The sequence below is a fragment of the Cervus canadensis genome, chromosome 21, assembly GCF_019320065.1.
Source record: "Cervus canadensis isolate Bull #8, Minnesota chromosome 21, ASM1932006v1, whole genome shotgun sequence".
Classification (NCBI taxonomy): domain Eukaryota; kingdom Metazoa; phylum Chordata; class Mammalia; order Artiodactyla; family Cervidae; genus Cervus; species Cervus canadensis.
In genome coordinates, this window is record NC_057406.1 from 25228475 (window position 1) to 25254344 (window position 25870).

At 41.6% G+C, this 25870-nt stretch overlaps 1 protein-coding gene across 3 annotated transcripts in view; it reads left to right on the forward strand.

Moving 5' to 3' along the window:
* DERA (deoxyribose-phosphate aldolase) overlaps positions 1-25870 on the forward strand; it is a 112997-nt gene that overhangs the window by 8370 nt on the left and 78757 nt on the right. The window lies entirely within an intron of this gene.

Genomic DNA, 25870 nt, shown 5'->3' on the forward strand with positions numbered 1-25870 from the left:
GTAAGTGTGTGATTTCATTCAGTGTCTGGCATGTTTCAGGTGGAGAGGCTGTTTATCTCTGATGTAAAGATCTATGTATAAACATTACTTGGGAATAGTCAAACACTTTTCTAGGAAAATAAACAGTGTCCACGTTTATAAGGCTACTTTTGGTTTTAAACATGTCCCAGTTTCCTAGCAGGAAGGCATCTTAGGTATCGGTTTAACATCCCTGTGTTATAGAGGAGTAAATGGAGAACTGAGGAAGTTAAACCTGTAGGCACATGGCCTTCGCAGGTGGTTCTGGACATGAGGCTCTCTCTCTTTGCTGATTTATTCCAATACACAGCATTACCTCCCTCCCCTGTTAGTCAGACAGAGAAGGGAAAATATTGTATGAGCTCCCTTAAATGCAGAATCTGAAAGGAAATGATACAAAGGAACTTATAAAACAGACTCACAGACTTAGAGAATGAATTTACCGTTGCTGGGGGGAAGGGATAGTTAGGGAGCTGGGGATGGATATGTACACACTCCTATATTTAAAATGGTTAACCGACGAGGACCTACTTTATAGCAGAGGGAACTCTGCTTAGTGTTACGTGGCAGCCCGGAGGGGAGTTCAGGGGAAGAATGGATATATGCATATGTATGGCTGAGTTGCTTTGCTGTTCACCTAAAACTCACAATATTGTTTATTGGCTGTACCCCAATATGGGCTTCCATAGTGGCTCAGTAGTAAAGGATCTGCCTGCCAATGCAGGAGATGCAGGTTTGATCCCTGGGTCAGAAAGATCCCCTGGAGAAGGAAATGGCAACCCATTCCAGTATTCTTGGCTGGGAAATCCCATGAACAGAGGAAACTGGTCCATGGGGTTTCAAAGAGTCAGACTTGGTGGCTAAACAACAACCCTCCAATATAAAACAAGTTTAAAAGAGGCAGATTCCTGACCTCCACAGTAGTTTTAACTATCCATAGGAGAGGAGAAACCCAGGAACTTGCATTTTCACAAGCTCCCCAGAAGGTTCTTAGGAACGCTGCAGATTCAGAACCCTGCAGTAAGCCAGAGTGACCCAGATTAATTGGAGTTTCAGAGAACCTTCAGTGACTGTTCAGTTGGCCTGTATCTGCAGGTTCTACATCTGTGAAGGGCTGATGGTACCGTACCGTTTTCTGTAGGATGTTTGAGCATTCACAGATTTTGATATCCACAAGACTCCCAGAACCAATCCTGTGGATACCAAGGGATGACTAGATTATTTTTTGATAAATCCTTTTTCTGTCACTTTTGCCTTGGTATTAATGTCTTTATATGTCATAGTTTTTTCCTTTTTTTTTTTTTTTAAATCTTTGGTTAGCTAAGTTTCTGTAAGCAAATTTGGGGAGAATTTATCCTTTTATTTTCTAGTCGAAATATGTTGCATGATGTCTAAAGCATATTGTGAAGGCAGTGTTGGAAGCATCAGGAGTATAGGACAGTTAAGTGGGTGTCTTTATCTGAAAAGTGCATGATATCTGAAATGGAGCACATTTTATTCAAATAATGCCACTGGCTAATAGAAAAATGTGATCAAACAGTGGTCTTTGTGATGATTTAGGAAACTGACCTGAGAGCATCTTCTCAGTGATCTCAGAGACTGGAGGGGACAGACCCTGAAGATCTAATACCCAAAGACACAATGTTGTCTACCACAAAGAGTAATTTAGTTAATTTTCTGGTGGGAAAACGAACATATTTGTATTTTGTTGGAGATTACTAATTGAGTTTGTATTGCAGACTCAGGGAAGAAGGGGACAATCCTCTTTACACTTGTATGTGGCAAAATAGCTCCAGTTCTGTGTATTTTGGCATTTTTGAGGGGAAATTGTTTTATTTTCTTCAGTATTTAAGGAGAAACTTAAGTGCATCTGATAATTTTTTAGAAAGAAAACAACATATTTCAGTCTTCTGTGTCTTTATAAGCAGAGTTTATTTTCCTTTTGCAAAAAGTGTTGACTCTTCAGGAAGTAATCATTACTATACTCTCAAATCCTTCCATCCAGCACAAATACGTAGAGTACCTAGTATGTATTCAGCATTATCGTGTCTTTGTGAAAGAGACCAGGGCCATAGAAGTTGGGATGCCCTGCCCTTGAGAAACCTCTTCATCAAACTTTAAAACGTCAGTGGGAAAGCGTAAAGGTTCACTCTGGCCAAGGAAAGCAGACTTGGCTCATCCTTGGGATGTGCAATTGCCCTGTTTCAAATCAGGAACCCGTCAACATGGTATTTATAACTGACCTTTGGGTAATCATTTAAAAGTACTGTGGGAAATCTCTTGGGTGAGACAAATGAAGATCTCGCATGGGTTTTTATCAGTGGCAACACCTCATGGATCTGGCTCCAGGAAGAAAAAGTCACAGTTTCAGTCTGCAGAGGAATAGTGATTGACTGGTTATACTATTACACTAGTCATCACATAAAATAGAGAAGTTGGGGAAGTTAGTGTTTAAAATGCAGAGTCCAAGCAATAAGCATTGGTACTGATATGGAAGATGTCTTAGAAACAAAGCAGAGTTCTCTTTGCTTCTGAAAGACAGGGCAATTGTTTTGACGCTGAAAGTAGTACTTTTACAAGCCCTCAGTACAGTAACCTCAGGCATCCTACACAGTGACTGTCCCGGGATCTGTGCTTGGCTGTGTATGCTTCACCAGGTTTATGCATTGTGGTTTTTCTGGAAAGCACACAAAATTGGGACCCAGGCATTTTGGTCCTTACTCTGGCAGCATCTGGCTATGCGACCTTGGAAGGGGACTCCAGTGCCCTGGCTTGTACTTTACAAGTTGGTGAAAAGGATGCGTGACAGTGTACATTTATCTATTGTAGCGATTGTGCCGCTGGGGGGGGGACATTGATAATGGGGAGAGTATGCATATGTGGTGGTTTTTTGTTTGTTGTTGTTTAGTCGCTAAGTTGTTTCTGACTGTCTGCAACCCCATGGACTGTAACCTGCCAGACTCCTCTGTCCATGAGATTTCCCAGGCAATAATACTGGAGTGGGTTGCCATTTCCTTCTCCAGGGGATTCTCCCAACCTAGGGATTGAACTCGAGTCTCCTGCATTGACAGTGGATTCTTCACCACCAGGGAAACCCAGTGGGGCAATCAGGAGGTGGTAAATAAGTTTACCAACCAGTAATTCTTTCAAGACTGGAAATAAGAATGTCTGTTAACATCTGTTAAAGTGAAAGTGAAGTTGCTCAGTCGTGTCCGACTCTCTGCGACCCCATGGACTGTAGCCTACCAGGCTCCTCCGTCCATTGAATTTTCCAGGCAAAAGTACTAGAGTGGGTTGCCATTTCCTTCTCCAGGGGATCTTCCTGACCCAGGAATTGAACCGAGGTCTCCTGAATTGCAGGCAGATGCTTTCCATCTGAGCCACCAGGGAAACCCTACATCTGTTAAAATTTCATGCCAATAGTTGAATTAAGTAAATATACTTTATGCTCTAAAGATTCTATATACAGCATCCTAGAAATAACTTTGAGTTTGGAATCATAGAGACCTGTTTAAATCTTAGTCCTGACATGTGCTGTGTGACCTTGGACAAGTAATTTAATCTCTGAGCTTCAGCTTCCCTGGTGGCTTATTTTCCCTTATTTTCCTTTTGCAAAAAGTGTTGACTCTTCAGGAAGTAATCATTACTATACTCTTTACACTTTTTCAGTTTCCTCTTCTATAGAATGGACCAAATGCCTTTGTGGCAGAATTAGTATGAATATTCAAAGAGAATATAGTTAAATCACCCTTAACTTGATGAGTGGTAGCCCTTATTCCAGTGATCTTCTGAAAATATGGCTTTCATTATTACTTCACCTCCTCCTCTAAAGGCTTGCTTCATTTCCTTTGCTGTTTTCCACTCATCTCCCAAAGCCCTTTGCCTTCTCTTATGGCACCGACTGATTTCTGTCTTGTGTTTGCATTTTGTAGTGATGCTTTATTATTATAATTTTTGGCCATGCCTCATGGCTTGTGGTATCCTAGTTCCTTGACCAGGGACTGAATCCCCACCCACTACAGTGGAAGCTCAGAGTCCTAACCACTGAATTACCAGAGAATTCCTTGTTGTGATGCTTTATTAATATCTATGTTTGTTAGGTCTCTACATCCCTCATATTACTTGTTGTTGTTCAGTTACTCAGTTGTGTCTGACTCTTTGCAACCCCATGAACTGCAGCATGCCAGGCTTCCCTGTCCTTCACTATCTCCCGGAGTTTGTTCAAACTCATGTCCATTGAGTTGGCAATGCCATCCAACCGTCTCATCCTCTGTCATCCCCTTCTACCTTCTTGTTCTGCGCTCAGTCTTTCCCAGCATCAGGGTCTTTTCTAATGACTTGGCTTCTGGCATCAGAGTACTGGCCAGAGTAAAGACCCTGGGAAAGATTAAAGGCAGGAGGAGAAGGGAACAGCAGAGAATGAGATGGTGGGATGGCATCACCGACTCGATGGACGTGAGTTTGATCAAGGTCTGGGAGATGGTGAAGCACAGTGAAGCCTGGTGTGCTGCAGTCATGGAGTCCCGAAGAGTCATACATGACTGAGTGACTGAACAACAAAAAACTGGATCTTCCACTTCAGCATTGGTCCGTCCAATCCAGGGTTGGATCCTGGATCTTTAACCTCTGGATAATCGAGAGTCAGCTTATGTTAGGGATGTTCCTTATGAGGCAGGGGAAATTTTGACTCTGGGGCACCTGCCTCTTGCTGCAAGTTTTTCTTACCCCTGCAGTATATGGAGGGTACCCCTCCCTTTGTTTAAAAGCTGTCTGGGAAATCTCCTTGGTGGTCCGGTGATTAAAAACCCACCTTGTAATTTGGGGAACTGGTTGATCCCTGGTTGGGGAACTAAGATCTTGCATGCCAGGGCCAGCTAAGTCTGCACACTGCAACCAAGACCCTATGCAGCCAAAAGTAAGTGTTCCTTTTTTTTTAAAAAAAAGTTGTCTGGAATAAGAACAGAAAATTCCCTCCTCACCAGTGAGTGAGTGATCAATGATGTAGAGAGTTCCTTTTCCCTAGGAAAGGTAACTTTAATAAGTAACTTTAATAAGTACCAAGGAGTGACCCTTTAGTTGTGCAGTTGGAAACTTTTAACCAGAGGGAGTATTGGGTGGCTGGCGAGGAACCTTCTTGCTGTTTCCTGCCATTTTGACTTCTGTCCACTTTGTGTTTGGTACAATTGACCTTACAGAAGATCACTCAGGCTTCCAGTCTTCCGTAGCTGTTACATCCTCCCCTGCAGAGGGGAGCAGCCTTGTTTGTAAAACTTGGACCCAGCTCCTGTGGAGAGCTGACTCAGTGACGTGACTGCCTCAGGAGCTTCCGGTTCTGATGCGGGCAGTGGGGGGCCTGTGTTCCTGGGGGTACACCCTAAGGGGGACCACTTCCCCGATGTTTCCCAATGACGAGCGTGGCCTTGGAGATGCTCTTGTAGAGCTGATTCAGCTGAACTTCTGAGTTGACACAAGAGATCCCTTATTTAAAGTAGGGGTGATTTCAAGTTTTTGGTGATGTGTCCCAGAGCATCTGGTAAAAGCAGCACCCTTGTCAAAATCCTGTGCCATCAGATAACTTCTTCCCGAGGAGAAATTGTGGAAGGCGATCAGGCGCTGCTGCAGGAGGCAGAGTTTTGATTATGCATCAGGAGGTGGGAATCGCTGCCTGACTTCCGTTTTGAGCAGAGATTCCCAGGCAGTGTTGACAGTCACTGTGTTTCATCACATGGTGGGGGTTGGTGTGTGTGTTTGGGAGGCGGCATCAGCTCCAGCCCTGCCTGCTTACCGGCAGGGTGTTTTAGCACGTGTTAGACACCTGCTGTTTAAGGGGTACACCTACATCCCAGGCTCCTTCTGCATGTGTGTAGATATATGCATTACATGCAGATAAAGGCATTCCTGGTATGTAGGGCTGTGGAAAGCATTTGATATTTTCTGTAAATCAGAGGATATTGAGAAGATGATATAAGGCATGTATGGTACATAGAGTAGCTATGCAATAAATGTTTCTTTTTTCAATTTTTCTTTCAAAACTTCATTCACTTCACTTACAAAGGATGACGTCCCAGTTTGAGAATTTGGGTATGTAGTTGTAACCCACTTAAGTTAAATTTTTCTGCAAATAAATACATATGTTGGGATGGTTACCCACTTAATTATATAGCCTTCTTTTTGGAAGGACATTGGCCTTTGAAGTCAGACTGCCTGGGATTCGAGTCCTGATTCTTCTACCTATGATTTTTGAGTTTTCACAGCTAAAAATATGTGGTGAATAAAAGCTGGGTCACAGACTGAAGATTAAATAAGGCATTATGTGTAGGGCAGCTGGCATGGTGCCTGGGATGTGGTGAGCTATGGTAAGGATTACTTACCCTTCTCTTTACAAGAGATGTAACAGAAATGTTGAAAGGTTTTGACCTTAATGCTCAAGAATAACTGGTTGTGAACAAGAGTATTGCCAACTGGAGTATAACATGGGGTTGTGAGGGAGAAGTTCAAAGAATCTAGGGTGCCTGGAGGCCTAGTGTATGCTGGAGTTTAATGTTGAAAGAAGGTATGTAATCAAAAATGCCAGCTCTTTGTGGTTCCATGGACTATAGGCAGCCAGGCTCCTCTGTTCATGGGATTCTCCAGGCAAGAATACTGGAGTGGGGTGCCATTTCCTGCCTCAGGGGATCTTCCCAACCTCTTGTCTCTTGCGTCTCCTGCTTTGGCAGGCGGATTCTTTACCACTAGCACCACCTGGGAAGTCCTTTCTAGTGACTTGCTTCTCTTCTTTGAAAATGCATTAAAGGTAGTTATCATTTGGAGGCTTCCCCTCCCTCCCCCAAGAAGGGAATTTATCCATCCCAGGTTCTTTTTTTTTTCTAATTTTTTTGGGGGTGATCAGCATCTTTGAAAATTGTTAAATAACCAGACTACAGAGTAAGTGTTTATTGGTTAAGTATCACTGATGCCATCCAGTAACTGTTTTAGGCAAGTAATCCCAGACAAGTTAGTTCAGTCTAGTTTACTTCAGTCGCTCAGTCAATATGTCCGACTCTTTGTGACCCCATGGACTGCAGCACCCCAGGCCTACCTGTCCATCACCAACTCCCAGAGCTTGCTCAAACTCATGTCCATTGAGTCGGTGATCCTACCATCTCATCCTCTTGTCTTTCCCTCCTCCTGTTGCCTTCAGTCTTTCCCAGCATCAGGATCTTTTCCAGTGAGTCATTTCTTTGCATCAGGTGGCCAAAGTATTGGAGCTTCAGCTTCAGCATCAGTCTTTCCAGTGAATGTTGAGGACTGATTTCTTTTAGGATTGATTGGTTGGATCTCCTTGCAGACCAAGGGACTCTCAAGAGTCTTCTCCAACACCACAGTTCAGAAGCATCAGTTCTTTGGTGTTCAGCTGTCTTTATGGTCTGACTCTCACATCCGTACATGACTACCGGAAAAACCACAGCTTTGACTAGATCAACATTTTTCAGCAAAGTAATGTCTCTGCTTTTTAATATTCCGTTTAGGTTTGTCATAGCTTTTCTTCCAAGGAGCAAGCGTCTTTTAATTTCGTGGCTGCAGTCACCATCTGCAGTGATTTTCGAGCCCAAGAAAGTAAAATCTGTCGCTATTTCCATTGTTTCCCCATCTATTTGCCATGAAGTGATGGGACCAGATACCATGATCTTAGTTTTTTGAATGTTGAGTTTTAAGCCAGCTTTTTCACTCTCCTCTTTCACTTTCATCAAGAGACTCTTTAGTTCCTCTTCGATTTCTGCTGCAAGTGCTCATCTACTGTTTTTGTTTTGGTAAAAGTGGATATTGGTTTCAAGATCAAAATACACAAAGTTTAATAGCAAAATTGTGGTGATTCTCCTTAGGACATTTAAAAAGTATTTGCCTGAAAGGTGAAGTGTCAAGAATAACATGAACTCACAAACTTTAGGAAATAAGTTTACGCCCCTCTTAAAACATGTTCTTCATAACTTACTACATCTTATCTTTGAGACAAAACATAAAAGTAAATGTTTCTATGCACAACTATGTATACAGTAGGTAACAAATGAGAGCCTACTGAATAGCACGGGGAACTCTACTCAGTACTCTGGTGTGACCAAAGTAAAAGTTAAAGGTGCTCAGTCGTGTCCGACTCTGCAACCCTATGGACTATACGCTCCATGGAATTCTCCAGGCCAGAATACTGGAGTGCATAGCCTTTCACTTCTCCAGGGGATCTTCCCAACCCAGGGATCCAACCCAGGTCTCCCACATTGCAAATGGATTCTTTACCAGCTGAGCCACAAGGGAAACCCAAGAATACCAGAGTGGGTAGCCTCTCCCATCTCCAGTGGATCTTCCCAACCCAGGAATCGAACCAGGGTCTCCTGCATTGCAGGTGGATTCTTTACCAACTGAGCTATCAGAGAAGTCCTATAGTGACCCCATGGGAAGGAAATCCAAAAAAGAGGGGATATATGTATACGTGTGATTCACTTTGCTGACAGCAGAAACTAGCACAATATTGTAAAGCAACTATGTTGTTTAGTCACTAAGTCGTGTCCGACTCTTCTTCAACCCCATGGAGTGTAGCCCTGCAGGCTCCTCCCTTCATGGGATTCTCCAGGCAAGAATATTGGAGTGGGTTGCTATTTTCTACTCCAGGGGATCTTTCCGACCCAAGGATCGAACCCATGTCTCCTGAATTGGCAGGCTAATGCTTTACCACTGAGCCAGCTGGGAAGTCCCAAAGCAGTTCTACTCCAATAAAAATTAGAAAAGAAAAAGTAAATCTTCCTGGGTGAGCTCATGTATTGCCTTACGTTCACAAGTAAGTGGCACGTGTGTTATGAGAGCAGAAGGACAGGGCAGGAGAAATGGGGGCATTGGTTTCAGGAAAAATAAGTATAGGTTTTAAGTAACTGTTGAGTTCCATTAACGTATTTATTCTTTATTTTTGGAAGGGAGCTTAACACACTTGTTTAAATTGAAATGAAGTAGTTTTTATTCCTGTTTTAAGTTCTGTTCTGTAGCCTTTAAATTATGCTTATACTTTGATAGGATTAGTTGTGTGTAAATCTGTTCTAGCATTTAAGTATCCTTGCAGACTAACTTGTGTGACTGGCATGACATCCAGCAGAGGTATAGCTTTGTGAATAATGTTTTCTATTTAAAAAAAACGCCAAAGGCCTTTTGAGATACTTTCAGATTTTAATTTAGGAAAGCCTGTCATCCAATCTCTCATTGAGAGGAAAGAGTTAAATAGGTTTTCTCTGAGGCTCTTAGCTCCTAGAACAATCGATCAGATCTTCTCAAAGGACTGAGAGATGGATCTTTACCCAACAGGGGGCCAAAGTTTTCCAGCTTCTTAATGAATTTCTCTGAGGTCTAATGATTCCTTTTGAACACTGGGCACACTTAGGGGTTTGGAGAAACTCTGATAAGTTTTCCCAAAGTTCATTGAATTGAAAGGCTAAGTAAGTGTTTGAACATACTTAAAACCAAATGTGGTTTAGTCAGCCTTATAGGATATCTTTATGAAAGGGTATAGTGGTGAAATCAAGATCTTGGCAAGGAAATGTCTTGTAATATGGGAAATTTTGTCAATTAGCAAATTTATTTAAGATGCTAATTTGTCTAAAAAACATGTGCTTTCCAAATTCAAAAAGCCCATGTACCTTCCCAGCTTGCTTTGCCTGGAAAGGGTGTAGATAGAGGCTGAAAACCAATGCTTGATTTAGGCTGATAAAGTAAGTCTGTTTCATAAAGGTGAAATATAGGGTAGAGTGTCAAAGAAACTGTAAAGGACCTTTTGTCTTCTTCTTAGATATTTTTTCCTCCTAATCATACAAAGCAAAGCGTCGTGATACAATGAGATTTCAATTATCATGTAAGTCCATATGTTAAGTCTAAGTCCAGAATGTGAGCCCTGGTGGTCTATGAGCATGGAGAAGCTCCATCTTTTAGGAGTATAATGGTATACTTCCTAATGACATTTCTGAAATAGAGGGAAAATGAAATATAGGAATGCCTTGTTTTATTGCACTTTATTGTACTTGGCAGAAGTTGTACTTTTTACAGACTGAAGGTTTTTGGCAACTTTGCGTCAAGCAGGTCTACCCTCACCATTTTCCCCACAGCATTTGCTCATTTCTTATCTCTCTGTCATGGTTTGGTAACTTTTGCAGTATTTCACACTTCTTCATTGTTATTGTGTTTGTTATGGTAATCTGTGATCAGAGATCTTTCATGTTACTCTTGTAATTGTTTTGGGGCACTATGAACCATGTTCATAGCAAACTTCATCCATAATTGTTGACTGTGTTCTGACTGTTCCACCGACCTGTCATTCCCCCATCTCTCTCCATCTCCTCAGGCTTCCCTATTCCCTGAGAGTAAATAGTATTGAAATCAGCCCAATTAATCACTCTACAAGTGTGCATGCTAAATCGCCTTAGTTATGTCCTACTCTTTGTGACTCTGCCAAGAGGGAGATTCTCCCTGGGATCACAAAGAGTCGGACATGACTTAGTGGCTAAAATAACAATCATAGTAACAAAGAAAGGTGAAGAAGCTGCAGAAGAAAAGTTTGAAGCTAAAGAAGCTATCTCCTAAATATCAAAGTGAAAGGTGAAGCAGCAAATGGTGATGTAGAAGCTGTAGCCTGAAGGTGGCTTCACTGAACAATAGATTTTCAACTTATAAATGATGTGAGAAATGCTGGTTGTCCTGGGATAATTTCTTCCAGTGTTTGTGTCAGTAAAAAGCTCATTAGATACTTTTGGGGGCATGGATGGGGCTTATCAACCATAGGATGGTTCTGCTGGGCTGTTTCTTTGAAAGACTCTCAATTGTTGAATAATTTGTTGTCTTCTCTTGGCCTGGTCCATTTCTGTGGAGGTGAATCCTCCAGTCTTTTTTCTGGGGGACCATAAGCTAGAGGGCTACTGTTCTTAAAGTGGAGGGGAAGCAAGCTGGTGGTGGCTCTGGATAGCAACCTTCACTGTTCCTTCTATCTGCTCTGCTATAATGTTGACGACAGAAATAGTACAAGGTGTTGGCGGAGCCGTTAGCAGGGGCACCTAATGTATGTGGGGTGACAGGGAAGGCTTCCTCGAGAAGGATTAAACTGCTATCGGAAGGATGAGAACAGAGCCAGCTAGGTGAGAATGAGGGGAGAGTATTGTAGGCAGCGTGCATGTGTGCTCAGTCGCTAAGTCATGTCCGACTTTGTGTGGCCCCATGCATTGTAGCCCACCAGGCTCCTCTGTCCATGGCATTTCTCAAGCAAGAATACTGGAGTGGGTTGCCATTCCCTTCTCCAGGGGATCTTCCTGACCCAAGGATCAAACTCACATCTCCTGCATTGCAGGCGGATTCTTTACCACTGAGCCACCTGGGAAGCCCCGTTCTAGGCAGAGGGCTTATAAATTTATTTGAGTAGATGTGTCTTGTAAGGGGGACCAAGTAAGTTGTCAATTTGTTATAGTAGTTCATATAATCAGAAGAACAGCTCCGGGGATGTAATACCTAAGGCACTCTTTCTTTTGGTGGTTAGCTGTATGTACTTAGTCGCTCCGTTGTGTCTGACTCTTTTTGACCCCATGGACTGCAGCCTGCCAGGCTCCTCTGTCCATGAAATTCTCCAGGAAAGAATACTGGAGTGGGTTGCCATGCCCTCCTCTAGGGGATCTTCCCAACCCAGGGATGGAACCCAGGTCTTCCTTATTGCAGGCCGATTCTTTATCGTCTGAACCACCAGGGAAGCCCAACTAATTAATACCATGTCTTTTTCAGATATGTAAATAACAGCAATGAGGTTCTAAATGAGGTGTTTGCTTAGGAATCCAGATTTAAACTTACTACACTGGGTATGAGAAGTTGGACTTTGTGAGGAGTTGAATGATTACATTAGTTGCAAGTTTGTCTTGTTAGTTGACTTTTTCTTTGTCTGTTGACTTTGTCTTCTGGATGTCATCTGAGATTTGTTGGTTGGTTTCTGTAGTGGTAATATGACCGATTAGACTAGTTTCAAGCAGATACTGAAATTTAGATTAGCTGTTATGTATACCTAAGTATTCCAACTAAGGGCTTGAAGAACTTTTGAAATGCCTTTAGAATCATAGGGCAGATTATAATGACTCATCCCAGATTTAAAACTTTGATGTCTTCCCTTTTTGTATTGACTTAGATATAATTATCTCAATCTATCCATCTTGGCCTTTCGTGAAATGTTCCCAGCCTGTCTTTCAGGCTTTGTTTCTGTTTCTCTCTGATATGTTTTCTTGATTCTTCAGAAAAGAAAAGAAGTTTACTTTTCCCTAAACTATATTTGAATTCTTCCACCTCAGGGTCTCACTTAGAATGCAGCTCTTTCCCTTCTCAGCTGCCCCACCCTCCCCTTATCTCTACCCCTTCACAGCTGTTGGGGTGATTCTTTCAGCATGGCATTTTTTTAGTTCGAGCACCAGCAGACTCTCACTTTCTCTCTCTCTTTTTTAACGAGGGATTTTTTTCTTTTTTGGTTTGGCAGCACCCTGTGGCATGTGGAACCTTAGTTCCCTGACCAGGGCGCAAACCTGTGCCCCCTGCATCGGAACTCGAAGTCTTAACCACTAGATGGCCCAGGAAGTGCAGATCCTCACTTTCTCTTAAACTTTCATAGCACTGTGTCCCTTGTTTACTCATTAGAAAGGAAGAATAAGACCTAAGGTCCCTATTTCTACTTTTATTTTCACATCTTTTGGTTGCAACATATCTATAATTTTGGCCCACTCAGTGATTTTGGCATCTGCTGGGAAGTGCTGTGCTGCGCTAAGTCTCTCAGTCATGTCCCACTCTTTGTGACCCCATGGACGGCAGCCCACCAGGCTCCTCTGTCCATGGGATTCTCCAGGCAAGACTACTGGAGTGGGTTGCCATGCCCTCCTCCAGAGGATCTTCTTGACCCAGGGATCGAACCCTCCTCTCGTACATCTCCTTCATTGGCAGGCAAGTTCTTTACCATTAGCGCCAATTGGGAAGTCCATCTAGTGTGATAGAGCTTACTAAATCTGTTATTAGCTGATTTGAGTGCAGATTCCTCTTTATTTCCCCTGTGATCTATCCTCAAGTTGTCTCAGTCATATATGAGGGAATATATGTAAGTGTTCCAAGTTATCCTCATTCTAAACATCTTCAGAATGTCCCCATTTTATTTGTATCTTCATTTGATATTATCATTGGATGTCAAAGGCAAAAGAGCCTACCCATTTGGCCCTATTTCTTTTTTCCATTTAGCCTTTTCTTTTAACTATTTTAAACTAACTTTTATTTTTTTTCCTCCTCGATTTTGAGAAAGTAAGTGTTCATTATGAGGCTTCCCAGGTGGTGCTAGTGGTAAAGAACCTGTCAGCAACCCACTCCAGTATTTTTGCCTGGGAAATCCAGTGGACAGAGGAGCCCGGTGGGCTATAGGCCTTAGGGTCGCAAAGAGCTGGACACAACTAAAGTGACTTGGGATTGGCCCTGGTGTCTCAGATGGTAAAGAATCTGCCTGCAATGTGGGAGACCTGGGTTCGATTCCTGGGTCAGGAAGATTCCCCTGGATAAGGAAATGGCAACCCACTCCAGTATTCTTGCCTGGAGAATCTCCATGGATAGAGGAGCCTGGTGGGCTTATAGTCCGTGGGGTTGCAAAGAGTCAGACGTGACTGAGCAACTAACACACAAAGTGACTTAGCATGCACGCATGTGTTCATTATACAGTTGGCAGAAAATGGGCTATAGTTCCCGCCCCCCCATCCCCCCGGCCTTTCTATTATGTCTAACATACCAACTGATCAAATAAATTCATAGTAGTTCTCCAGTACTTCACATGTGGAGTCCTCTGGCTAAATTTCAAGATTCCCTGTGACCTGATAGCACCTTACCTGTGCCGTTGTATCTTCACTCCCAAACAGAACTTTTGGTCATTCTTAACTGTCCTGTGAAGAAGCCATCACCATTCCCATATTTGGTCTTTATTGATATTATACCCAGTATGTGAAATGTCTTCCTTCTCCTTGACTTGTAGTTCATTTCTGCTCATCTATTAGCGCAGGTGGACGTGTTGAAATCTTCTTGACTTTCCTAGTCTTCTCATAGTGACGGATTTGGAGCCAGAACCCAAGCTCCGGCCTTGTTCTGCCCTGCTGTGTCCTCTGTTTAGCATTCCGGCTCAGATCCATTGAATGACAGCTGTCACACCCAGCTGGCTGTTTCTTTCCTCCTTGTCAGCAATGGCTTTCTGGTTAATCACAGAAGACCTGCGTCATCACACCAGCCGGACTATAAAAACACTGTGAGATAGCTAACAAGTGCCTGACATGGAGGCGATGGTCCATAAACAGCTGTCCATGGTTTTCCAACTCCAGACCCAGTGATGCTCATATCGTAGAACCAGAAGCTAGAATTCCTTTCTTCCAGGGCACTGCTGCGTCTCCAGAACTGATACCCCTTCCACTTCGGTTAATCTCTATCCTTGGCAATCTAGTACAAGGCTTCAGTAGATGGCCTGTGGGTTTGGTCGTGTTAACCACTGTGCTGTTTAAGTTTTGCAGTGAACTCACTCGGAACTCTAGTAAATTAAAAACGAAAAGGGCGGGGAACTATTGGATATTTTAACTGCCTCTTTCTTTGACTTCTTGGTTCAATCCAACAGTATATTTCTCAAACAGCTTTGATATGTAGACTGCTGAGGAAAGCTATATGGTTCCAACCTGGCAGGTTAAGAGTTCTTTGAACTAGTTAATGAAATGCTTCATACTGGGAACCTGGAGAAATATCAGCTTAGTTTCTGAAAAGCCTTTTGATAATGCTTCCCTTAAGGGTTTAAGAAAAATGCCAACAGAGTAAAAAGTATTGCTTTTTTCATAGATTTCAACATATTTAAACAATAGCAAAAAAGAGTACAAAGGAAAAACTGCTGTTCTTTGCCCAGGGAGGTCAGTCATTGGTTGATACCAGTTTTCTTATGGCAAATAATACTGTTAGTGCTAACAGAACTCTTTGGAGGAGAGCTTAGAAAGACAATTGATGGATGTCAAGTTAAAGATATTTTGAAAAGTGAAAAATGTATTAGCTTTGTAAATACACTGACGTGAATTTAAAAACATAGGCACCCACTGCTATGATATTTTAACCTGTAGAGTTTCACTGTAATTTTTAAAAACAAATTTTGTTGAGCTATATTTAGGATGCTGTAGCAGAAATACCGTGGAATGTGCAGCCTATAAGTAACAGAAATGTATTTCTCATAGTTTGGGAGGCTAGGAGGTCCAGGATCAAGGTGCTGGCAAATTTGGTGTTGGATGAGAACCAGTCTCCTCATTGGTGGCTGTGTTTTCACTATAAACTCACATGGCAAAAGGTCAGGGGATCTCTCTGGGGCCTCTTTTATAAGGGCAGTGATCCTGTTTGTGATGGCTCCATCTCATGACCTGGTCACCTCCTAAGGGCCTAACTTCTGAATACAATTACTTTGGTGATTAGGTTTCAACATATGAATTAGGATTGGGAGAGGGTGAAGCGTGCAGACCGAGTGCTACTGCTAAGTTGCTCCAGCCATGTCCAATTCTTTGCAACACCATGGCCTGTAGTCCATCAGGCTCCTCTGTCCATGGGATTCTCCAGGCAGAATGTTCTAATCCTAAATGTATAGTTTAGTTTTTACATACCTATATAAGTGAGTTTCAGTGTAATTTGATTTACACATTTGTATCAGTAGAAGGTTAAATATTTATATTTAAAAAAGTGTATGCTATACACCACTTTTATTTATTATATTTTAAATATTTACTTATTTATTTATTCAGTTGTGCTACATAGCACAGCATGTGGGATCTTAGTTCCCCCACCATGGATGGATGGAGCTTTGTGCACTGGAAGCTCAGAGTCTTAACCACTGGACTGCCAGGGAAGTCCCAAATACTTAGATTTTAAAGTTTGGGAAAGGAAAAAACATAGCTCTTAGTCTGCTATTTTATAGTTGTGAATCAGTTTCTTATTACAGGCTTTTCTTGGTTTCTGTATGTTCTGTATGTTAATTATTGCTATAAAATAAATTGCTGTTTGATGATGCTAGGTTATGAGATCTGTGGATTGACCCAGCTTCTAGATTTTTCTGATTATTTCCTCATGATGTCATTTAACTTACTTCTGTATCTTCTGTGTTTTAAGTTGGAAGTTATATCTTATATTAGTTTACCACTAGAACCAGTAGTAGATAGATGGATAGACAGATAGATACATACCTAGCCACACACACATATGTGTGTGTGTGTGTGTGTGTGTGTAGCCTTTTATTCTATTCAGGTCTTTCTTCATTAGATTGGATGAGGCCCACCCACCTTGGGGAGGGCAATACGCTTTACTCCATCCACCAATTTAGGCCCTGACCTCATCCATAAACACCCTCACAAGACACATGCAGAAATAATGTTTAATCACATATCTGGGCACCTTGAGGCCCAGTGAAGTTGATGCATAAAATTAACCATCACAAATCTAAGACTTGATTTGTTCTTTGTTCAGTCCCTAAGTTGTGTCCAATTCTTTGCGACCACATGGACTGCAGCACGCCAGGCTTTCCTGTCCTTCACTATCTCCCAGAGTTTGCTCAGACTCATGTGCGTTGAGCCTGTGATGCCATCCAATCATCCATCCTCTGTCACCTCTTCTCCTGCCCTCAATCTTTCCCAGCATCAGAATCTTTTCCAATGAGTTGGCTCCTCGAATCAGGTGGCCAAAGTATTGGAGCTTCAGCTTTAGCACCAGTCCTTCGAATGAATATTCAGGGTTGATTTCTTTTGGGATTGACTGGTTTTATCTCCTTGCTGTCCAAGGGACTCTCAAAAGTCTTCTCCAGCACCACAGTTTGAAAGCATCAGTTCTTTGGTGCTCAGCCTTCTTTGTGGTCCAACTCTCACATTTTAAAAAACACCTGTAAAAAATTCATTGTAAAAGAATACATATTCACATGCACAAATAAAAATGTATTTGTATAAATTATTATAGCACTATAGTGTAAGTTGAATAATTACTCAGCTTTAGTTTCTTAGTTGTATCAGTCTCTGATGTCATGCCATTGGTAGTTTTTTGAAGAGCAGTTTTTAAAAATTTCTTAAAGTATTAAAATGTCCAGCAGTTTTTTCAAACTTTCATTTTATGTTTCTTAAATTTGTGATCCTTGACACAATCAGTTGATATTTCTGTGTGGAACATAATATTTTTAATTAAGAAAATATTTACAAATGCTTGGTACTTGGTACACTTAGAACAGATTCTATAAATGGAGACTATTCTCAATTCTCATTTTTTTGATATTGAAATGTGTAAATATTTTAGTACAAATAGTTTCACAGTTAATGTATTTTGCTCCATTTCCCTGATAGCTCAGTTGGTAAAGAATCTGCCTGCAGTACAGGAGACCCTGGTTCGATTCCTGGGTAGGGAAAACCCCATGGAGAAGGGAAAGGCTACCCACTCCGATATTCTGGCCTGGAGAATTCCATGGACTGTATAGTCCATGGGGTCGCAAAGAGTTGGACACGACTGAATGACTTTCGCTTTTCATAGGACAAATCTTGTCAAAAAAGAGGTCTTGATTTTCTCTGAATGTTTTGCTAAATTCATATACTGTAAAATCATAGGCTGTCTCAACTTCATTTTTGTGGTATTGTGATTTATGATAAGAAATATATATTTGGTGTTCATCTATTCTTCTTGGCACAGAGCTCCTAAACTCTTTGGATTTCCTGTGATGAGAGCTGTAAAGGTGTCTTGTGATGTTAATGAGACTTCCCTGGTGGCTCAGATGGTAAAGAATCCCCCTGCAATGTGAGACCTGGGTTCAGTCTCTGGGTTATTTAATGAGGTGACTTTTGGGCCTCAGCTAAGCATGGGGGCTGGTGCTTGGAGAACCAACCACTGATTAGGGAGTTGGAACTTTGTTTATTTTTTTTAACTTTTTATTTTGTATTGGAGTATAGCCCATTGGGGTATGGACTATGGGCATCCCAGGTGGTGCTAGTGGTAAAGAACCCTCCTGCCAATGCAGGTAGACGTGAGAGACCCGGGTTTGATCTCTTAGTCAGGAGGATCCCCTGGAGAAGGAAATGGCTTCTTGCCTGGAGAATCCCATGGACAGAAGAGCCTGGCAGGCTGTAGTCTATGGGGTCACACAGAGTTGGGCACAACTGAAGTGACTTAGCATACACGCATCAAGGCATCTGGCAGATTCAGTGTCTGCTGAGAGGTCATAGCCGATTAGCAAACAATGTTTTGATAGTTTCAGGGGAACAGAAAAGGGACTCAGCCACACATATACATGTATCTGTTCTCCCCCAGGGGAGTTGGAACTTTCTATCTCACTCCCCCAGCTGACTGCTGGGTTAGGGAGAAGGGCTGGAAGTTGAGTTTAGTCATCTATGACTGGTGATTTAATCAGTCATGCCTATGGAGTGAAGTCTCCATAAAAATCCCAAAAGGATGGGGTTTGGAGAGTTTCTGGGTTGGGGAACATGTGGTGATTCAGGGTCCCTTGGAGAGTACTTGGAAACTCTTTGCTCTTTCTTTTACCTTTCCCTTGACGTCTTTTTCATCTGTTTTCATCTGGCTCTTTCTGAGTTGCATCCTTCTGTAATAAACTGATAATCTAGTAAGCAAAATGTTTCTCTGAGCCTTGTGAACCACTCTAGTAGATTAATTGAATTCAGATTAATTGGAACCTCCAATGGTAAGTTGGAAGCTTGGGTGATAACCTGGACTTGTACCTGGGGTCTAAAGTGGGATCGGGTGGGATTGGGGGTGGACCAGTCTTGTGGGACTGAGCCCTTAACCTGGGGAATCTGGTGAAAATATCTCTGGGTAGATAGTGTCATAATTGAGATGAATTGTAGGATAATTCATCCTACATTGGTGTCTCAAGCTTTGCACGGTGGTATAAGACACTGCTTCTCCCCACATTGGAATTAAGTGTAGACCCCCCACTTAAATTCTTTCCAGTACAGAATATCAATGTATTCAGTTTAATGTTGGAGCTTGTGGTAGCCAATCTCCAAAGATGGACCAGGTCTCTGAAATCGATGTCTTTGTGTTGTCCTCCACTGCATTGATTCAGGCTCTCTCTGAGACTGCCTGTAACCAAACGGAAGTGATCAGTAGCTGTGGTATGACGGGAGCCCTGAGCACCTCTGTGGGAAGTTCAGCTGCCCTGTTGGAAATGGTTCATAAAGAAGGGGATGTTCTAGACTTACATGGAGGTGCCCTGGCAGGGCCCAGGCTTCTGCCACTCCCTCTGAGGCACAGGACACGGGAGTGCAGCCCCATCACCATCTGGCTGTGGTCACAGGCCGCTGATCTCAAGTGAGAGCAGCAATAGAACCACCCTGCTGAGCCCAGTCAACCAATAGTGTGAGGAGAAATCATAAAAGAATTGCTGTTGTTAGGCATGACATTTTGAGGTAGTTTGTTACACAGCGATAGGTGTGCATGCATACCTTCAGTCATGTTTGGCTCTCTGCGATCTCATGGACTGTAGCCTGCCATGGGATTCTCCAGGCAAGAATACATTCTCTTCTCCAGCGGATCTTCCCAACCCAGGGACTGAACCTTAGTCTCTGACATCTCCTGCATTGGCAGGCAAGTTCTTTGCCACTAGTGCCACCTGGGAAGCCCTTACACAATGACTGATAATAATCAAATCAGATAGGTTGAGATATTCCCAAGTACAATTTTAGAATTTTTAAATTAAGCCTTGTACATGGGTTGAATCTCATTTAATTTGTTCAAGCCCTCTCATTTGCAGAGGGATAAATTTCAGGGTCTTCTTCTTTGCAATATTTGCAAACAATTGTCAACAAATAACAATTATCACCAAATAACAATTGTCACTGTTTCAAAAACTGGAGGCTTTGGATGTTTTATTTACATAATAGGTTTTTTTTTTTAAATTTTAGTTTTGGCTGCACTGGGCCTTCGCTGCTGTGCAAGGACTTTCTCTAGGTGCAGTGAGAGGGGGCTACTCTCTAGTTGTGGTGCATAGTGTTCTTGTTGTCGTGACTTGTCATGTTGCAGCACAGGGGATTTAGGGCAGGTGGGCTCAGTAGTTGTGGCACACGGGCTTAACTGCCCCGTGGCACATGGGGTCTTCCTATATCAGAGATTGAACCCCTGTCCCCTATACTGGCAGGCAGATTCTTAACCACTGGACCACCAGCGAAGTCCATACTTGGTTGTTGTTCAGTTTCTAAGTCATGTCCCACCCTTTGTGACCCCATGAATTGCAGCACGCCAGGCTTCCCTGACCTTCAGTATCTCCCAGAGTTTGCTCAAACTCATGTCTGTTGAATCAGTGATGCCATCCAACCATCTCATCCTCTGTCATCCCCTTCTCCTCCTGCCCTCAATCTTTCCCAGCATCAGGGTCTTTTCAAATGAGTCGGCTCTTCGCATCAGGTGGCCAAAGTACCGGAGCTTCAGTTTCAGCATCAGTCCTTTCAGTGACTATTCAGGGTTGATTTCCTTTAGGATTGACTGATTTGATCTCCTTGCAGTCCACGGGACTCTCAAGAGTCTTCTCCACAGGTTTTTTAAAAAAAGATTTTTCAACTGATTTTCAAAAAAAATAAAGCCAATATTTCAAAGTGTTATTTATAAAATAGTTCATGACTGACATATGTCAGCTTAGAATGATTGACAAAATTGTTCTTCCTCTTCAAAGATTCGTATGTTCCTAACATTCAACTGACAATAGCCAGTAAAGAGATAGTGCACACTGCCAGGAAGAAGTATTTATTTTTAATTAAACATCAGTTTTCTCACAAAGATCAGGTAGTTCATTTATTCTGTGTATATATAAAATGCTTAAAATTTGACAGCAATAGCTTGCACTTTGATTGTTAGACTGTGGGAAATTATTTGGATGAGATTATAAATTATGTGTCTATCACAACCAAATCCAAGTGTTTTTCTGCTCCCTCAGTTTCTTAATAAGAACATTGTTTCTATTTTGATGCCATATTCCAACAAAATTTGCATCTGTGGCATCTCTGCAAAATCAAATAATCAAAAAAAAATAATTGATTTGTTCAGTGTTAACCTGTTTAAATTTATAGTGGTGGTAACATAATGTTAGGTGTTTTACCTTCAACAAAATAAGACTTTTAAATTTTTTCTTTAATGTTAGGTTTTTAAAAAAATGAGCCAATATTTGAATTAATTTAGCTGATTTTTCTCTTTAAAACACCCATGACTGATGTAAAATGGCATTTTCTAGTTGTTATTAAAATTCTTCTGCTTCTGAAGCCAACAAATTAATGAATACTGCCTTAAACATACACTAGGAATTTGGGATGTAAAAACAAGCACTATATAGAATACTCATTTTATCTAAATGAGAAGTCATGCTTCATAGTTTTATATAACTGTATCTGCTGAGGCTATATTAAATTGCCATCGTTAAGCACAGGCTTCTTAACATAAGTGCTAATTTTTTAAGTAGATACGAATGCTTTTAAGCAGATTTGGGTCTTGGAATCAGTGACATTTTTGTAGAGATATTTTGGCGTGTGATAAATGTTGAAACCTGTATGCAGGTCAGGAAGCAACAGTTAGAACTGGACATGGAACAACAGACTGGTTCCAAACAGGAAAAGGACTGCATCAAGGCTGTATATTGTCACCCTGCTTATTTAACTTATATGCAGAGTACATCATGGGAAATGCTGGGCTGGAGGAAGCACAAGCCGGAATCAAGATTGTTGGGAGAAATATCAATAACCTCATATATGCAGATGGCACCACCCTTATGGCAGAAAGTGAAGAACTAAAGAGCCTCTTGATGAAAGTGAAAGAGGAGAGTGAAAAAGCTGGCTTAAAGCTCAACATTCAGAAAACTAAGATCATGGCATCTGGTCCCATCACTTCATGGCAAAGAGATGGGGAAACAGTGGAGACAGTGGTTGACTATTTTTCTGGGCTCCAAAATCACTGCAGATGGTGACTGCAGCCATGAAATTAAAAGGAAAGTTATGACCAACCTAGACAGCATATTAAAAAGCAGAGATATTACTTTGTCAACAAAGGTCCGTCTAGTCAAGGCTATGGTTTTTCCAGTAGTCATGTATGGATGTGAGAGGTGGACTATAAAGAAAGCTGAGCACCGCAGAATTTATGCTTTTGAACTGTGGTGTTGGAGAAGACTCTTGAGAGTCCCTTGGACTGCAAAGGACATCCAACCAGTCCATCCTAAAGGAGATCGGTCCTGGGTGTTCATTGGAAGGACTGATGTTGAAGCTGAAACTCCAGTACTTTGGCCATCTGATGAGAAGAGCTGACTCATTTGAAAGGACCCTGATGCTGGGAGAGATTGGGGGCAGGAGAAGAAGGGGACAACAGAAGATGGGATGGTTACATAGCATCACCGACTCAATAGACATGGGTTTGGGTGGACTCTGGGAGTTGGTGATGTACAAGGAGACCTGGCGTGCTGTGGTTCATGGGGTTGCAAAGAGTGGGACATGACTGAATGACTGAACTGAACTGAAATGTTGAGAAGCATTTTGTGCAAACTGCAGATCATGAACTTTTCTGAGAAATGGAAACTCAGAATTTAATTTTTCAAAAGAATATTTATTTATTTGGCCACTTTGGGTCTTAGATTCAGCACACAGGATCTTTGGTCTTTAGTTGTGGCATTTGAAATCTAATTCCCTGATCAGGAATCGAACCCTGGCCCCCTGCATGGAAAATGTGGAGTCTTAGCCACTGTACCACCATGGAAGTTTCTAATTTTTTATTAAACATACTATTTTGAGGTCATTGTGGCTGATAGATTGTTGTGTTTTTTTTTGAAAAATAAAAAAGCCTAATTCCGAATGCATAGTTTATGGGAGTTTGATCCTTGGGTCAGGAAGATCCCCTGGAGAAGGAAATGGCAACCCACTCTAGTGTTCTTGCCTGGAGAATTCCATGAACAGAGCCACTGGGGAAGCCCCATTGATATCATATACGGTTCATATAATAATAATAATAATAAGGTCTGGTGACCATGGTGCTAAGGTTTTTGGTGACCTTTTCTATGGAAGCAGTAAAAGTGGCATCTGACCTTATCATATCTGCCTGGCACCTTGTAGTCATATCAGGTTGGTTTTGTGGAAGAGCTCTGTGGCCGAGGATCGGTCATGCAAGTATAGGTGTGAAATGCCCCAGAGACATGTTACATGTTACATGTGCTGATGCCTGGGCTCCAGCAGCATCACCCACTGGTTCACCCACTCAGTCTCCCTTCCTTTTCTTCCTAACCTGCACACTGCTATCTGTCAGTACCTCTTAATTCCAAAGAGTTAGGTATATTTTGCTTTTACTGTTCAATAAGGTAATGCATGCTCTTTGTAAAAAGTTTTAAGTAAAAAAAAAAAAAAAATTAAATATTATGTAACTATAAAGCATGGGAAAGCAAAAATCTTAACTGATTCTACCTCTGAAGACAAACATTTTTATCAATTTGGTCCATATTCTATTACTTTTTTGCACATATACCAACAGAAATATATTTTATATTTTGGGATATTAGATTAAACCTGCAAATGAAGACTCATTTTAGACCCCACCTGTTGGAAATAATGAAGCTCCTAGCACAGTCTCTGTCTTATATCTTTACGGTGTAGAAACTGGGTGAGGCTGAGTCTTCTTGCTAATATAAACTGAATATTTTCTGAACTTGACTGGATCAGCTATATATTGACATCTAAGGCTTTTTAAAAAAAAAAAGCTAACCTTTTCCAAGGTTAAGGTTGAAAGACTAGACACAATGAAGTTGATACTTCAGTTGTTCAGTGTCTAAGGTAAAAAAATAAATTTACTGTGATGTGGTGGGCTTAGTGAGCACCTATTTCTGTGCTTGGCATTTGTGACTGATTGCTAGCAAGTTGCAAATTAGAACTGAAGATAAACAACACAGGAAAAACAGACATCTGGGTGCCTACAATAGGAAGAGGTACTCTGTAATAGATGCTGGGATTAAAAATATACTATGGAAGTGCATCTCAAGAACTGACTGTTTGGGGACAACCACTCAGGCACAAATTTAGTGGTACAATTAGGTATAAAAACCCAGAAAGAATGAGAAGTGAAAACATAGGAAATTTAATCTTTCTTACTTTTCCAAATTTGAGAAAGCCTCTGATGAAGTATCACCATGTATTTTTCTCCATTAGGAGCAAAGATAAAATCAAAATACAATCTAAACTTCCTTTTGTGGAGTTATCATTTGGTATTACACGTTTTAGGAATATTGGGAAGAAGTACAGGAATAGCTATGAACATAAGAGGAAGCTATGGAAAGGTGAAGTGTCGGTTTTCAGGGAAATGATGTCTGTCTCCACGGAGACTTAAGTAAGAAAGACAATAATGATTAAAAAAATGTGAAAAGAGTGTTTAAGAACAAATTTATAATTGAGAGAAGGGCCTGAAAGCCCCTGAAATGGCATACTAAGAGGAGCACTGGGATTTTTCTTCATGGAAGTGTTTTCTGAAAGGAGTATTATCGCCTTCCAATTATGGCTTTATGCCTGTTCTCCCCAAAGACACATGTGCTTGAAACCCCTCCTGGCCCCCTAAGAGAAACTTCTATGGTCCTGATGAGATTGTGTGTCTTAGAATCACTTCTCCGAGAAAGGAGATGCTAAAGGGTACTCGAATAAAATATTAAAAATTATGAAGGACATAACAAAGGCCAATCAGGCCTTTCTTTTCCCCAGACCCCATAATAGGAGAACAAGGGTTATCTGATGAAATTAAAGAGTAGCAAATTAAGTGCTAATAAAATGGGACAGTCACTTGTATAATTCATTATCATGGGAGGTCACAGAGGCAAATTCCGTGGCTGGATTAACTGTGGGGCTGGCTGATTTTATGACCACTAAAGATATTTTTAGCAGTGGAGGCTGATATTGTGAGAGAAATGATCCTATTACGTTCTCCCAGAGATGGTTTGCAAGGACCTCTAGCGAGTGGTGTCTGAGACGTGTGAGAGCCAGCCTTGTGGGTTCTGATCGTTGGTGGGAAATTGTAGTAAAAATTAGTTTTTAAGGGGAATGTCCTCAGGTATTGTATTCGTGTTTCAGCCCCAACTTCTCTTGTGGAGATCCAAAAGTCCTTTAATGAGAAGCAACTGGGGTACAAAGTTTTGTTACACAAGATGGGGAATTCCTGAAGACCTTTTATCTTTTGTCCAGCAGAATGACTATAGTTAACTGTGCTGTGTTGTATACTTGAAATGTGCTATGAGAGTAGATCTTAAATGTTCTCAGCATACATGAAAAGGAAAAAAATATGGTAAATGTGTGAAGTAATAGGTAATGTTCATTAGCTTGACTGTGGTGATTCTTTCACAGTGTATACGTTTATCAAAACGCACACCTTAAATATATGCAGATTTTATTTGTCAAGCTGTGTGTGTGTGCTCAGTTGCTCAGCTGAGTCTGACTGTTTGTAACCCCATGGACTGTAGCCCTTCAGGCTCCTCTGTCCATGGGATTTCTCAGGCCAGAACACTAGAGTGGGTTGCCATTTCCTCCTGTAGGAGATCTTTCTGACCCAGGGATCCAGCGCTCTTTTCCTGTCTCCTGCGTTGGCAGGCAGATTTTTTTTACCACTGAACCTCCAGGGAAGCCCTACAGATAGGAGAGTGCATTTCAAAACAGAAGCAACAGAGATGTCTGTGGGAATTTTGTTGTTGTTTTTGTTTTTGGCTGCACTGGGTCTTAGTTGTGGCTTCAGGATCTAGTTTCTTAACCAGGGATTGAACTCCCGGCCCTCTACATGGGGAGCATGGAGTCTTAACTACTGGACC